This window comes from Rhipicephalus sanguineus, chromosome 10 (genome assembly GCF_013339695.2).
Source record: "Rhipicephalus sanguineus isolate Rsan-2018 chromosome 10, BIME_Rsan_1.4, whole genome shotgun sequence".
NCBI lineage: Eukaryota > Metazoa > Arthropoda > Arachnida > Ixodida > Ixodidae > Rhipicephalus > Rhipicephalus sanguineus.
In genome coordinates, this window is record NC_051185.1 from 76,774,380 (window position 1) to 76,787,126 (window position 12,747).

Below are 12,747 nucleotides of genomic sequence, written 5' to 3' on the forward strand. Positions count from 1 at the left end.
CGGCTACGGGCAAATAGAAGTCGGCGAGAGGGACCGAGAAAAGACTGCCTTTATAACACAAGGCGGCCTGTTCGAGTTCAAGGCAATTCCCTTAAGTCTTTTCTCGGCACCTGCAACTTCTCAACGCATTATGGATACAGTGCTGGCTGGCTTGAAGTGGCAGACGTGCGTCGTGTACTTGGACGACGTCGTAGTGTTTGCCTCCGGCTTCGACGAACACCTTCGGCGCCTTGAAGCTGGACTTCAAGCAATCAAGACCTCCGCACTGACCTTGAATCCTGAAAAGTGCCGCGTCGCGTACGAGGAACTTTTGTTTTTGGGTCACGTGATCAGCAAGGACGGTGTTCGCCCAGACCCGGGAAAACAGCTGCCATCGCTGCTTTCCCGCCAACCGCCGGCGAGAAGGGCGCACGCCGATTTCTCGGCTTGTGCGCCTGCTACAGACGCTTCGTTAAGGAATTTTCACGAATCGCCGAGCCGCTAACACACCTCCCGAAGACCGACGTGCCATTCAAGTGGGAAACGGCGGAAATCTCAACATTTTTAGAACTGAAACGCCACCTTCAGATGCCTCCGATATTAGCGCATTTCGACGAATACGCTGCTACGGGAATGCACACCGATGTAAGCAGCGTAGGTCTCAGCGCCGTCCTTGTGCAGAAGACTTACGGGCTGGAACAGGTCATAAGTTATACTAGCCGGTCGCTATCAAAGGCAGAAACCAAACAAATCACAACAGAAAAGGAGTGCTTGGCCATCATCTGGGCTACATCCAAGTTTCGACCCTACCTCTACGGCAAGCCCTTCAAAGTTGTGAGTGCCCCGCCACGGTGGTCTAGTGGTTATGGCGCTCAACTACTGACCCGAAGGTCGCGGAATCAAATCCCGGCCGCGGCGGCTGCATTTTCGATGAAGGCAAAAATGGTTGAGGCCCGTGTACTTATATTTAGGTGCACGTTAAAGAACTCCAGGTGGCCGAAATTTTCGGAGCCCTCCACTACGGCATCCCTCATAATCATATCGTGGTTTCGGGACGTTAAACCCCATCAATTATTAAAGTTGTGAGCGACCATCACGCCTTATCTTGGCTAGCTAACTTGAAGGACCCTTCAGGTCGCCTCGCACGGTGGAGCTTAAGACTTCAAGAATTCGACACTACCGTCGTTTACAAGTCCGGAAGAAAACACTGCGACGTTGACTGCCTGTCTCGTGCCTCCTGTCGACCCAACGCCGCTGGACGACCAGGATGATGACTGCTTCTTGGGAAGCATAAGTGCCGACGACTTCGCCGAACAACAGAGAGCTGATCCGGATCTCAGGGGCCTTGTGGAATACTTCGAGGGCAGGACTGCCGTTGTTCCGGAGGTATTCAAGCGAGGTCTGACGTCGTATTTAGGGGCGAAGCTCCTTAGGGCGTGGGTAGTTCCCTCCTCTGTAGTAGCAGTAGTAGTATGTAGCCACCTCTACTTTATGAATTGCTAAATAGATGGCGCTGTGAGTATAGTAGTTTATGAATGTTACAATAGATGGCGCAGTGAGTATACAAGTAAAATTGCATATAACAACACTAGATGGCGGTATGGTTTTCTTGTAGTTGATGATGAAAGATGCGAGATGGCGCTGTCAGAAGCGCGTCGTGAAGCTACGCGACGCCGCCGCCAAGATCCTGCCGTACGAGAGCGGGAGGCCGAAGCGTGTCGTCTGGCTGCGCGACGCCGCCGCCAAGATCCCAGCGTTCGAGAACGAGAGGCCCAGGCGGCACGGCAACGGCGCGAGGACCCTGTCGTACGAGAGCGCGAGGCCGAGGCGGCACGAGAACGGCGGCAAGAGGAATATGTACACGCTTTATGTGCAGTAAACACCGTGCATTGTTCGCGAAGCCGAAGCACTTGCAGTATCGCGTTCCGTTGGCTTTCGTTGGGCGTGCTAGTGACCTCGCTTCGTGGAACACGAAGAGGAACGCTACGCGCGTCGTGTCTTCCCTCTAGCCTTGCTGCTGATTCTCACAGGGCGAGCGCGCGGTCGCTCTTGGCGCGCTTTCTGTTTCGCTCGGAGTCGCGCTCGCTCTTGGCGCGCTTTCTCTGTCGCTCGGAAGCGGACACTTTCCCTGCATTTCACCGATCACAAAGCGGTGACTATGAAGGGACCACGTAAACCAACCATACAACAAAAGTTTGACGTTTAACATATACACGGTGTTTCACACTCCTTATATGATGTACTGGGCGAATTTCACGGAAGAGTTTCGCGGTTTAACGATGATTTCCTCCGGAGCTTCGCACCACTCATCATCATTCACCCCGTGGATATGCTGTGATTTTTTTCTCTAAACGGCGTTCTCCTAAACAAGTTCTTGCCCCATCGAGCCAACTGCCTGCTCGTGTGTCTTCAGCATTGAGACCAGAAGTCTGTACCTGAATATCGTCGGAGTTAGCTCCGCAGTAAAGGCCGTGCCTCTGTAGGTAAGGTAATGAGCACCTCTGGGGCGCCATGACGCAAGACGATGTCTTCAAAGAAAAACTTCGCTACCTCGGCGGCACTGCCTCTAGGTAGGGCCCTTGTTTCGGCGTAGCGGGTAAAGTAGTCGGTAGCTACGACAGTCCATTTATTTCCGCAAGTCGACGTAGGGAACGGACCCAGTAGGTCCATACCGATCCGCTGGAACGGTGGGCGAGGTGGTTCGATAGGTTGAAGAAAGCCTGCTGGTCTTGTCGGTTGTGTCTTGCGTCGCTGACAGTCTCGGCATGTTCTTACGTAGCGAGCGACCTCGGCGTCAAGACGTGGCCAGTAGTACTTTTCATGTATTCTTGCGAGCGTGCGGGAAACACCGAGGTGTCCAGCCGTCGACTCGTCGTGTAGGGCCTGGAGGACTTCTGGTCTTAATGCTGAAGGCACCACGAGCAGGCAACTGGCTCGAAAGGGCGAGAAGGCCTTCTTTAGGAGAACATTAATGAGAACTAACATACAATAATGCCAAGAAAAGCATAGCGGGTGTTATTTGTTGTAAATAGGATATATATGTGAAGAAAGTAAAGTGGACGAAGAGAAAACTTGCCGCCGGCAGGGACCGATCGTGCGACCTTCGAATACCGCGTCCGATGATCCACCACTGAGCTACGGCGGCGGTCATCCTCCCATCCACTTTATGGGGCATATATGTGCATTCAAACGTAAGAGTGTTGGTAAGCGCCGATCGCAGCCATGGCGGCCAGTGTGGAACACTCTTATTTCTGCCTGTTGGCGTCACTTAACAGGTGATCATTTTACGAGCTGGCAGCTGACAAATAATGCCTCGCACACTACCTGAAGGCATCAAGCCTGCCAGAACAAGACCCTCGCTATGAATGAAGGAAAGAAGATTACTTTAAAGGGCTCGGTTTTCTTTGTTAGACACATTAATGAGAACTAACAGACACTAATGCCAAGGAAAGTATAGCCAGTGTTATTTGTTGTAAATAGGATAAAAATGTGAAGCAAGTAAAGTGGAAAAAAAGATAACTTGCCGCCGGCAGGGACCACTCGCCGACATTATTTGCCAGTAGCCGGTCTCAAGGTCCATCGACGAAAAGTACTTCGAATTGTGGAGTCGATCTAGGGAGTCGTCTATTCGTGGGAGAGGGTACATGTCCTTCTTCTTTACTTTGTTCAGGCGACGATAGTCGACGCAGAAACGAAGGGTGCCATCCTTCTTCCTCACTAGCGCCACAGGTGACGCCCACGGACTCTTGGACGGCTGGATGATGTCGTCCCATAGCATTTCGTCGACCCGATTTTTAACGGCCTCGCGGTCTCGCGTCGAAACTCGGTACGGGCTCTGACGAATTGGTAGTGCACTTTCTTCTGTTATGATGCAATGCTTTGCCACTGGGGTCTGTGGAATTGTTGTCGACGACGAGAAGCAGTCCTTGAATTGCAAGAGCGGGGCTTTGAGCTGGTCTTGCTTGTGCTTCGGGAGGCTCCGGTTTATGCCGAAACCTGGTTGGGGACATCGAACCGTTGAAGCACGTTCGGCAGCGTCGAAGAGGGCGAAAGCATTGCTGGCGTACACGAATTCGTCGATGTAGGCGACTGTCGTACCGATGTTGAGGTGCCGATATTCGTCGCTGAAGTTTGTCAGCACTACCTTTGCTTTGCCGTTACGCAGCTCGGCTATGCCCCTTGCGACGCAAGTCTCATGGTTCAGGAACAGGTGCTGATCACCCTCGATGACGCCTTGAATGTCTGCGGGTTCTTAGGTGCCGACAAAAATGAAGACGCTGGAGAGAGGTGGAACTGTGACGTGCTCTTCTATCACATTTTATGCGCGGTTCCCTGAAGTCGTGTGGGATGGCAGTGCTTTATCTGAGGTTAGTGTTAGGGACTCAGACCTCAGATTGATCACGGCGCCGCGGTGGCTTAGGAAGTCCATCCCGAGTATCACATCCCTGGAGCAATGTTATAAGATTACAAAGCTCGCAGGATAAGTTCGGTTATCGATGGTTACTCTTGCGGTGCCTACTCCAGCCGGCGTTATTAGATGGCCTCCAGCGGTCCGGATTTCAGGGCCTTGCCAAGCAGTTCTAACGTTTTTCAAGCTTGTGGCGAACGCTCCACTGACGACGCAATAGTCGGCTCCGGTGTCGACAGAGGGCGGTGACGTTATGGCCATCGAATAGTACGTCGAGGCCGCTTGTCCGTCGTCTTGCGTTGCGGTTAGGTCGCGGCGTTGGGGCACGGTTAGGTCGGTTGTCCCGCTGCTTCTACGTCGCGTCGACAGGCCTTCAGGCCCCGAGGTTTCGTCGTCAGTGCTCAGTCTGGTTTGCGTCGTCTTCTTACGATTTCGTCGCGGCGTTGTCGCTGGATGATCTTCGGTATTTCGTCGTACAGCAAGCGCACATACATCGGTTGCTGCCCTTAGTTTTCCGGATACGGGCTAGGCGACCGGCCCCGGGTTGGGCCAGGATAATGGCGGCGCTGCGGTCAAACATAGCGGCCTGGCGACGAGTTCCTGTTATTAAATGTTGAGACTTTCGAAGCTCTCGAGCCAAGTTTCGGGGTCTTCACATGGCAAACCCCGGAAGGTCGGCGGCTCCCTGGGCGGCATCACGATCACTGTAGGGGACACTGCGGCAGTCATCGTTCCTGTTGCTTCGTTGCCGTGGGTCTTGGCTTGTCCGGTAGGAGTCCGTATTCTGGTGGGAGACCTTGCTGTCTGCGGCTGGCTCGCAGTCGGCGTGTCCAAGATGAAACTTTTTTATTTGGCCGAACTTGTTGACGGGAACCGAAAAAGTCAAACAACAGCAATAAACAGTGTACTCTAATAGCGGTGAACAGAGCATTGGCCGTCGATAAAGTGAACATCGCTGGGATGCGCCGTCTTGTATAAATCACGCATCGAACTTTCCAGCCTTCACACTGGTGGTCGCGCAAGCTCTGGAATAATCTTGACTATTCGCGTCATGTGCGCAATCTTTAAAAAATTACACCATCTCCCCCTAAAGGGGACCATGAGTAGATGCGAAGCCGGAGCACTTGCACGATCGCGTTCCGTTGGCGTTCGTTGGGCATGCTACCGAGCTCGCGTCGTGGAACGTGAAGAGCGACGCTACGCGCGTCGTATCTTCCATCTAGCCTGGCCGTTAATTCTCACAGGGCGAGCGGGGAACGCGTTCGACAGGCGGGCGAGAGGGGGTACCGTAGGAGAGGACAGAGAAGGGGAGGGGACGCGCATGCGCTCGAGCTCATCGCGGCGTTGCGCAGGAGAGAATTTCGGCATGTCTAGCCCGCGTTTCAGAGGAAGAGTGGAAAGGGGGAGTGGAGAGGGGAGGGGAGAGGGAAAGTGGAGAGGGGACATGGGAGAGGGTAGATGACAGGGGGAATGGTGGGGGGGGGTGGAGAGGAGGTGTGTGTAGACGGTATGCGCATGCGCAGTAAGGGTGGTCACGCCGCACACCACCATGGGATTGAGCTCCGCCTTAAGATACTTCGCATCTAAAAATGATCTACTACAATCTCGAATCTTTCCAGACATTCTGATGCGCTTAGCGCAAGGCAGATGCTACACGTGCAATGGGCCGGTAACATAAAACATAGAAGGAAAGGAGCGTGTGTGGCAATAAGAGCGGTGGTATGCGGGTATATGCCACACGTGACTGAGGTAAACGGTTCGAAGACGTACGCAGCATTCATTTTGCGTTGCTCATGTCATGACCATCGTGTTCGTCATACGCTAATCCCCTGCTATACCAAGACGACAAGGGGAGCGCCCAGGCGTAGGCGGCTACATACATAGATAGGTAGATGGAAACGGCCAAAGCACCTTAGGTGTGCTAAGAGATGCTTCCCATTTAAAAAACGAAATGAGAAAAAAAAAGACCCTGTATAGGATGCGATTTGAACACGAGCCATACGCGTGGCAGTTGAGGGTTCTACCACAGAACCAGGCCGGTGTTTCAAATGCCTTTGGAAAAAGAGCCTATACAGGAAAGAATCACGTTAACATATGTAATACAGCATGTTAGAAGAGCTAAATAACAACCAGGCTTCACAAAAAGCGAAGTGCATAACGATGATGGTCGTTTAAAGCTTCCAACCCATTACAAAGGGCTCAGCCATAATTCTTCATCACGTAACTAGTGAGGTGACGAGAAGCATGTAACATCACGTAACTACTAGCGTGACTAAAATCACGCACCACGCAATATCTAGGGACGTGACGAAAATTACGTAACATTTAGTCACGTGGCTAAAATCACGCAACATCGCGTTTAGCTTGTCACGGGAAATGTTCCCACTATAAACCACATAACATCTAGACACGTGACATATTCCCGCCAAAAATCACGTAACAGCTAGTCACGCGACTAAAATTCCAACATCACATAACAGGCACTCACGTGACATGTCTAGCCAAGTCTAGCCATACTTAGTACTATTGGAAAAAACTTCGCATTTCTAGCAAAAGTTCGGCATTACTAGCCAAATTTAGCTAGGTCCAACACTAGCTCCGGGCATGGTTCCAGCGTTGCGCCACTCAGTGCAAGCTGCGCACTTTTTTACAGCGAAAGATATTATCGCAAGAACAGCGCCCTAGTTGTCCGCCGCCGGTGTCCGTAACCGCTATCGCTCGAAATAAGAACAGAAGAAATTAATAAAAAATATCCAGGATCGGATGGGATGTGAACCCGGGCACTCTGCGTGGCAGTCGAGTGTTCCACTGCAGAACCACGATGGTGCTTGAAACTCCTTTGCAAAAAGACCCTATACAAGAGTCATATCGGGCAAGAAATTGCGTTAAAATATGTAATATAGCGTGAAAGAAGAGTAAGATAACGACCAGGGGTCACACAATGATAACTGAGCAACGAGTGTGCGGTTTACAGCTTACCACCCACTAAAACCTACTCAGCCATAAGTCCTCATTATCACCGGCCACATGCAGCATCAACAAAGTGCACGCAATGCCTCAAACATGTGTAGCGGGTGCCTCGCTTATTCGCTGAAAGACGTAAGAGTGGCATAACGGGAGCTTCCCTATTTCGCAAAAATTATGATTTATGGCGTAGTGGATACCTTGCATTAGTTCTTTTATTAAACATGCCCCAAGAGTGTGTGTAACGGGCTCTAGGAAAGCCGCTCTTCGAGCTTTCGCTCTAACTGTACTGCGCGTTGTGCGCAGGCCGGGCTTTTTTGATTGGGGCGCTGAAGGGAATAGTTTTATTTCGTCACCAATATAGCCCACCATTCTGCGATTGAATTCGCATCTTCCCCTGATTATTCGCAATGAGGTGCTACTTTACTTCAAGGTAAATTTTATATCGTCTTCAACATTATTATTAAGAAACATGATGAAAATAATACGCCTAAGGTTGTACCCTGCAAAACACGAGATCTGGATTTATAAGCCGAAAGGTGCTTAGGCCCAATGCGTACGTGATATAAACAAAATAAGATATATAGACTTTTATGGATGTATACACGTGGGAATCGACACCGTAAGTAGACAGTTTCTTGATAAGAAGCTCATGAGAAACAATGTGAAATGCCTTTCAGAGGTCGATATATACCGTGCTTAACTGGCTCCGCCTAGCAACATACATGTGTCTGCCGTGGAAAAAAATATGTAAAGGTATATATACCTTTAACCAACACGAAAGTTTGTTTAAAGCAAGCGTGTGAGCTACGCCGTACGCTCGACGTTCGCAGGAGGCCACCTGCTCGTTTGAATGGTCTGTCCTGGCGCCACATCTGTGTAGTGTTTCCACAAAAATAAAACAAAACGGTGTAAACATGAAATATAAATAGAACCAGCATGTGCCTCCATATGTGTAGCTTTCTTTCTCTCTTAACACATGAGAATAGCTCCAATTTCTGACATCAGTCGGCATTCACATCGTGAATGCCAGGCCCACTGTGGTGTGTTATTGTGTTGGCCGGAAAAGGCAGAGTGGTGAGTGTTTCAAGTGTTGGTTCGATAGAGTGTACCTCTATATCGCCTAGGCAAAACTTCCCAGTGTAAACGCTTTTTTGCAGCGATCAGTACCTCGGAGCAATAATATCGCTTTTTTGCAATTTGCAAGTAATACATTGAACTTCGATAACGAGTACGCTTTACGCTTCAGAATTCAAACTTTTCCAGATTGAAGTATAGCGTTCATGCCTGTGTGTGTTTTACAATAAGAAATTTCTACAGCGACATGTGGCTTATAACACACATTCACTCGTTTAGACAAATTACATGAGGAGGCGGATATTTCTTACAAAAATTACAATATATAATTGAGAAATACCAGGATTTTGCTAACCATATATGCTGATTGCTCTGGCGCAAATATTTCAACGCACAGAAATGGCGCTACTGGCTTCACAAGGCATATCAGCTTAGAACAAATGTTAAAACTTACGTTAAATTTGGAGCGATTTGCTGTTCCAGTTTCTTGTTAACAAAAGAAGTTTTACCTACATAAAGCACATGCATACGTAGAACGCCTATTAGTGGCGTAGCCGGGGGGGGGGGGGGCACACCGGGCCCGTACCTCCCAATATTTTTCTGCCTTGTGTTACAGAGCACGAGATGACACTCGACCACACCTACCTGCCCGGATCCCACGTCAGGTCAAGGGCGTGCCCCCCCCCCCCCCCCGCAAAAATATTTCTGCCTACGCCACTGACGCCAGTGGACCCTTTCACAGCTTTTGAGAACAGATATATCGATATAGTGTCCCCAGCATTTCAAGCGTATTCAACGTCCGTATTCGCAGGCTACATTCCGTATTTTTATATCGGTATGCACAATGAAGATAATTACTGAAGCGTTGCTGATTATGCACATGGTATTTTAGTATTTAGCGAAATAAAGTCATTTTCTGGTCGTGACCTTCCTGAAGACAAACGATTCGTGTACAGGGCGCGGGTAATTTGCTTGCAACGTTAAGACATAATGCACAATTCGCAAGCACCCAGGAGCACATAAGCGACAACACCAGCCAGATTTACAAGGCAAGCTGTTTTTCTACGGAAGATGTAACTGCTGCTTGGCGCAAGTGGCCATAAACGGCACAATAGCAAAAACGAAGAGTATACAAGGACGATTGAAGTTTCATTAATGTACAAATAAGTGTTAGGCCAATATAAAGTGACTTGAAAAGCCACTGTGTTGCCCTGAATAAATAACTTATCTGGAAATGAACACGCCACGTTCTTCCCAGTGTTCAAATAAAAAAAAAAACATAAAGCTTAACTTGGAGCCCCCGATATGCTTAAGTTCCTCCTCTCGTCAGCCTTCGCCTTTAGCGGAGAGGTAGAAGAAGAACGATGCTGCTACACTGACGTACGATTGTTTTTATTGCAACGGATGCATCGCAGTCTGAGGAAAGATCTGGTATCGGAATATTTTGCCCTGAACTTGATTGGTCTTTTTCATTGCGATTGCCGGATTTTATTCCCGTATTCCTTGCTGAATTTATGGCAGTAATTCTTGCTTTACGCAAGTTAAGTACTTCAATTCCAGTAGCGGAAGTAATGACTGATTTATTGTCTGTGTGCTCTTCGCTTTCCACATCCGGTGACACACCTATAAGAAAGCTCTTTAAAATATTGGTCCCCGCACATCTACAATGTATTAATTTAATTTGGGTAGCTGGCCACAAGGGTGTTTTTTGCAATGAAATGGCGGACAGTCTTGTAAAGGCGTCGCTGACTGCACCGATAATTCCTGTTTTCCCGCCAACAGCTCAAATCACGACGGCGCGTTTCCGGACACTTACAATTAGAAAAAGCTTATTAGACTCGGCATTGACAGCTTCTCCAGAGTACAAGCACCTTCTATTCCCTTGGCACAGCGATTTAGCTAATTCAAGGTTGATGGAAGTTGCCCTAACAAAAATTCGTTGCCGCGTTACTTCCCTGAATTTTTACTTCCATCGATCAGGTTTTGTGAACTCATCTCTGTGCCTCTTCTGTAATCAGGAAGAAACGATAGTCATTTTTTAATATCATGTCGCCGGTTCAACACATTCAGGAAACGAATACTTGTACCACCTCTTCGAAAACTGGGCCTGGAATTATCGGAATCCATTCTTCTTTCTTTTGGGGCCGTTACCCTGGGGTACAGCCACAGGGATGTTTTCTTCGCTGTTCAGGAATACATCATTGCGACTAAAAGAATATCTTGCTAAATTCCATGAGCATTAACATTTTTCATTACTCATAATTGGCACTTTAATTCAAAACAAATAGCGTAACAAGGAGTCACAACCTACAGAAAATATAGGACGAATTCACCATCTACTCGGCCGATCCCCTCCATTGGGTATGTGCCATGATGAGAGGTCAAAAACAACAACAACCAATTGATTTATTTAGATGCCCAAGCGCTCGCCCTGCACGCGCCTCCGCTGCCTCGTCGTCGTCGGTGCCTCGGTACGTCAGCACGCGACAGGAGAAGTGCCATCAGCGTTTACAATATGTCCAAGAAACTCCAGGGATGTCACACCGAAGGGGCACTTCTCCGAATTAATCACTAGACCATGCTCCTGAAGTCGAATAAAAAAACAAACGGAGGTGTTCGTGACGAATTTCTTTTGAGGAGCTAGCTACCAGGATGTCATCAATGTAAGCGAACATAAATGGTAACCCACGGAAGACTACGACAATAAATCGTTGGAATCTCTGCGCAGCATTCTTGAGGCCAAATGGCATTCGGAGAAATTCAAACAATCCAAAGGGAGTTGTGATGGCGGTTTTGGGAATATCTTCCGAAGCCTTGGGAAATCTGATGATATGCTTTTGCCAGATGAATCTTGGAAAATATTTTCGCTCCTTGAAGACTGGCCGTAAAATCCTGAATGTTTGGCAGGCGGTATCTATCGGGAATTGTGGCTGCGTTCAGAGCACGATAGTGTCCACATGGACGCCAATCACCGCTTTTCTTGGGTACCATATGTAGAGGTGACGACCATACACTGCATGAAGGACGAGCGATACCAATCTCCAGCATATGTTCGAATTTGTTTGTGGCTATGGTTAATTTCTCTGGTGCTAGGCGAAGGAGGTGATGCATGGCATGGTGGGCTTCGAGTGATGATGTTATGTTCGACGTTATGGCATACAGGTTTAGTCCAGTCAGGTGCAATGGTAAGGGATGGAATCTCGTCCAGTAATGCGGCGTAGGGCTATGGAACAACGTGCCGTATCGTGAAAGCGAATGACTCGATGGAGGAACCCACGCCAGAAACTTTTGATCCAGTAGTGGAATCTAGTATCCGTTTCTTTGCCATGTGGATTAGGAGGCAGTAGTGCGCAAGAAAATCGGCACCGAGTATTGCATGACTGACAGAAGAGACTAGAAAAATCCACGTGAATGTTCTAAGTCCAATATTAGGTGTGGCGGACCTGCGGAAGTATACGTCTATTTTGCTGCCGTTCACAGCTTGTAATTGCATGATTGGCCCACAGTTTTTGTCTATGCTACGAGCGGGTAGTACGCTCACCTCTGCTCCTGTGTCTACCAGAAACCGAAGTCCGCAGATGGAGTCTTGAACAAAAAACAGGCGGCTGGGAGACAGGCGGGAGTCACTCGTCGCCGTTAGTGGCTCCCGATGCCGTTTCCCGTCCAGCCACATGGTCGTGTGCAACGACGCGCAGATTCTCCAAAACGTCGGTGGTACCAGCAGGGCGGCGGGGACTCCGAAGAATGGTTCGCAGGAGACGGAGGGCGGAAACGCGCTGGCGAATTAGGTCGAGATCGGCTGAAGCGTTGTTCCTGTCTGAAGTGTCGCACTGAAGCGTCGTCAGCCGTTGTGGTGAGGTTGCTCGCTATGAGATCTGTGAGCCACTGAATGTCGGCGCGAAGGTCAGTAATGTCATCTTGCCTTGACGAGGAAGTATTCGGGGTTGACGACCGACTGGCCGGCAACGTCGCTGCAAGCGTGGTAGATGTGCGACTCTCGGAACTTGTATCAGGTACGGGTAGCTGAGAAAGGGCTATTTCATATACCTCGTCGGCGAGGGTGGCCAAAGAAGAGAGATACAGCTCCGACGCTGTTGTCCAAACCATCTGAATCATGGGTGGCAAACGCTGAATGAACAGTTCCTTTAGTAGCACTTCGTCAAAAGATGAGGCTCGAACGCAGAGAAGGGCTTGCATCTGCCTGAGAAGCGTGAAGGACGGCGATCTCCGAGCTCAGTTGGTGACAGGAGCACTTGCGACCGCCTTCGCTCTGAAATTGCCGTGCGCTCAAGGATTGCCTTCTTCAACGTGTCATAGGG

General features: G+C 49.3%; 1 protein-coding gene across 1 annotated transcript in view; it reads left to right on the forward strand.

The window, feature by feature from the left end:
* Nucleotides 1-8,189: 8,189 nt before the first annotated feature.
* Nucleotides 8,190-12,747, forward strand: part of LOC119406751 (cytochrome P450 2J6-like) — a 43,707-nt gene continuing 39,149 nt past the window's right edge. The window contains exon 1 of the mRNA XM_037673483.2: nt 8,190-8,428. The gene's annotated coding sequence lies outside the window, so the exon portion shown is untranslated. The remainder of the gene's footprint in view (nt 8,429-12,747) is intronic.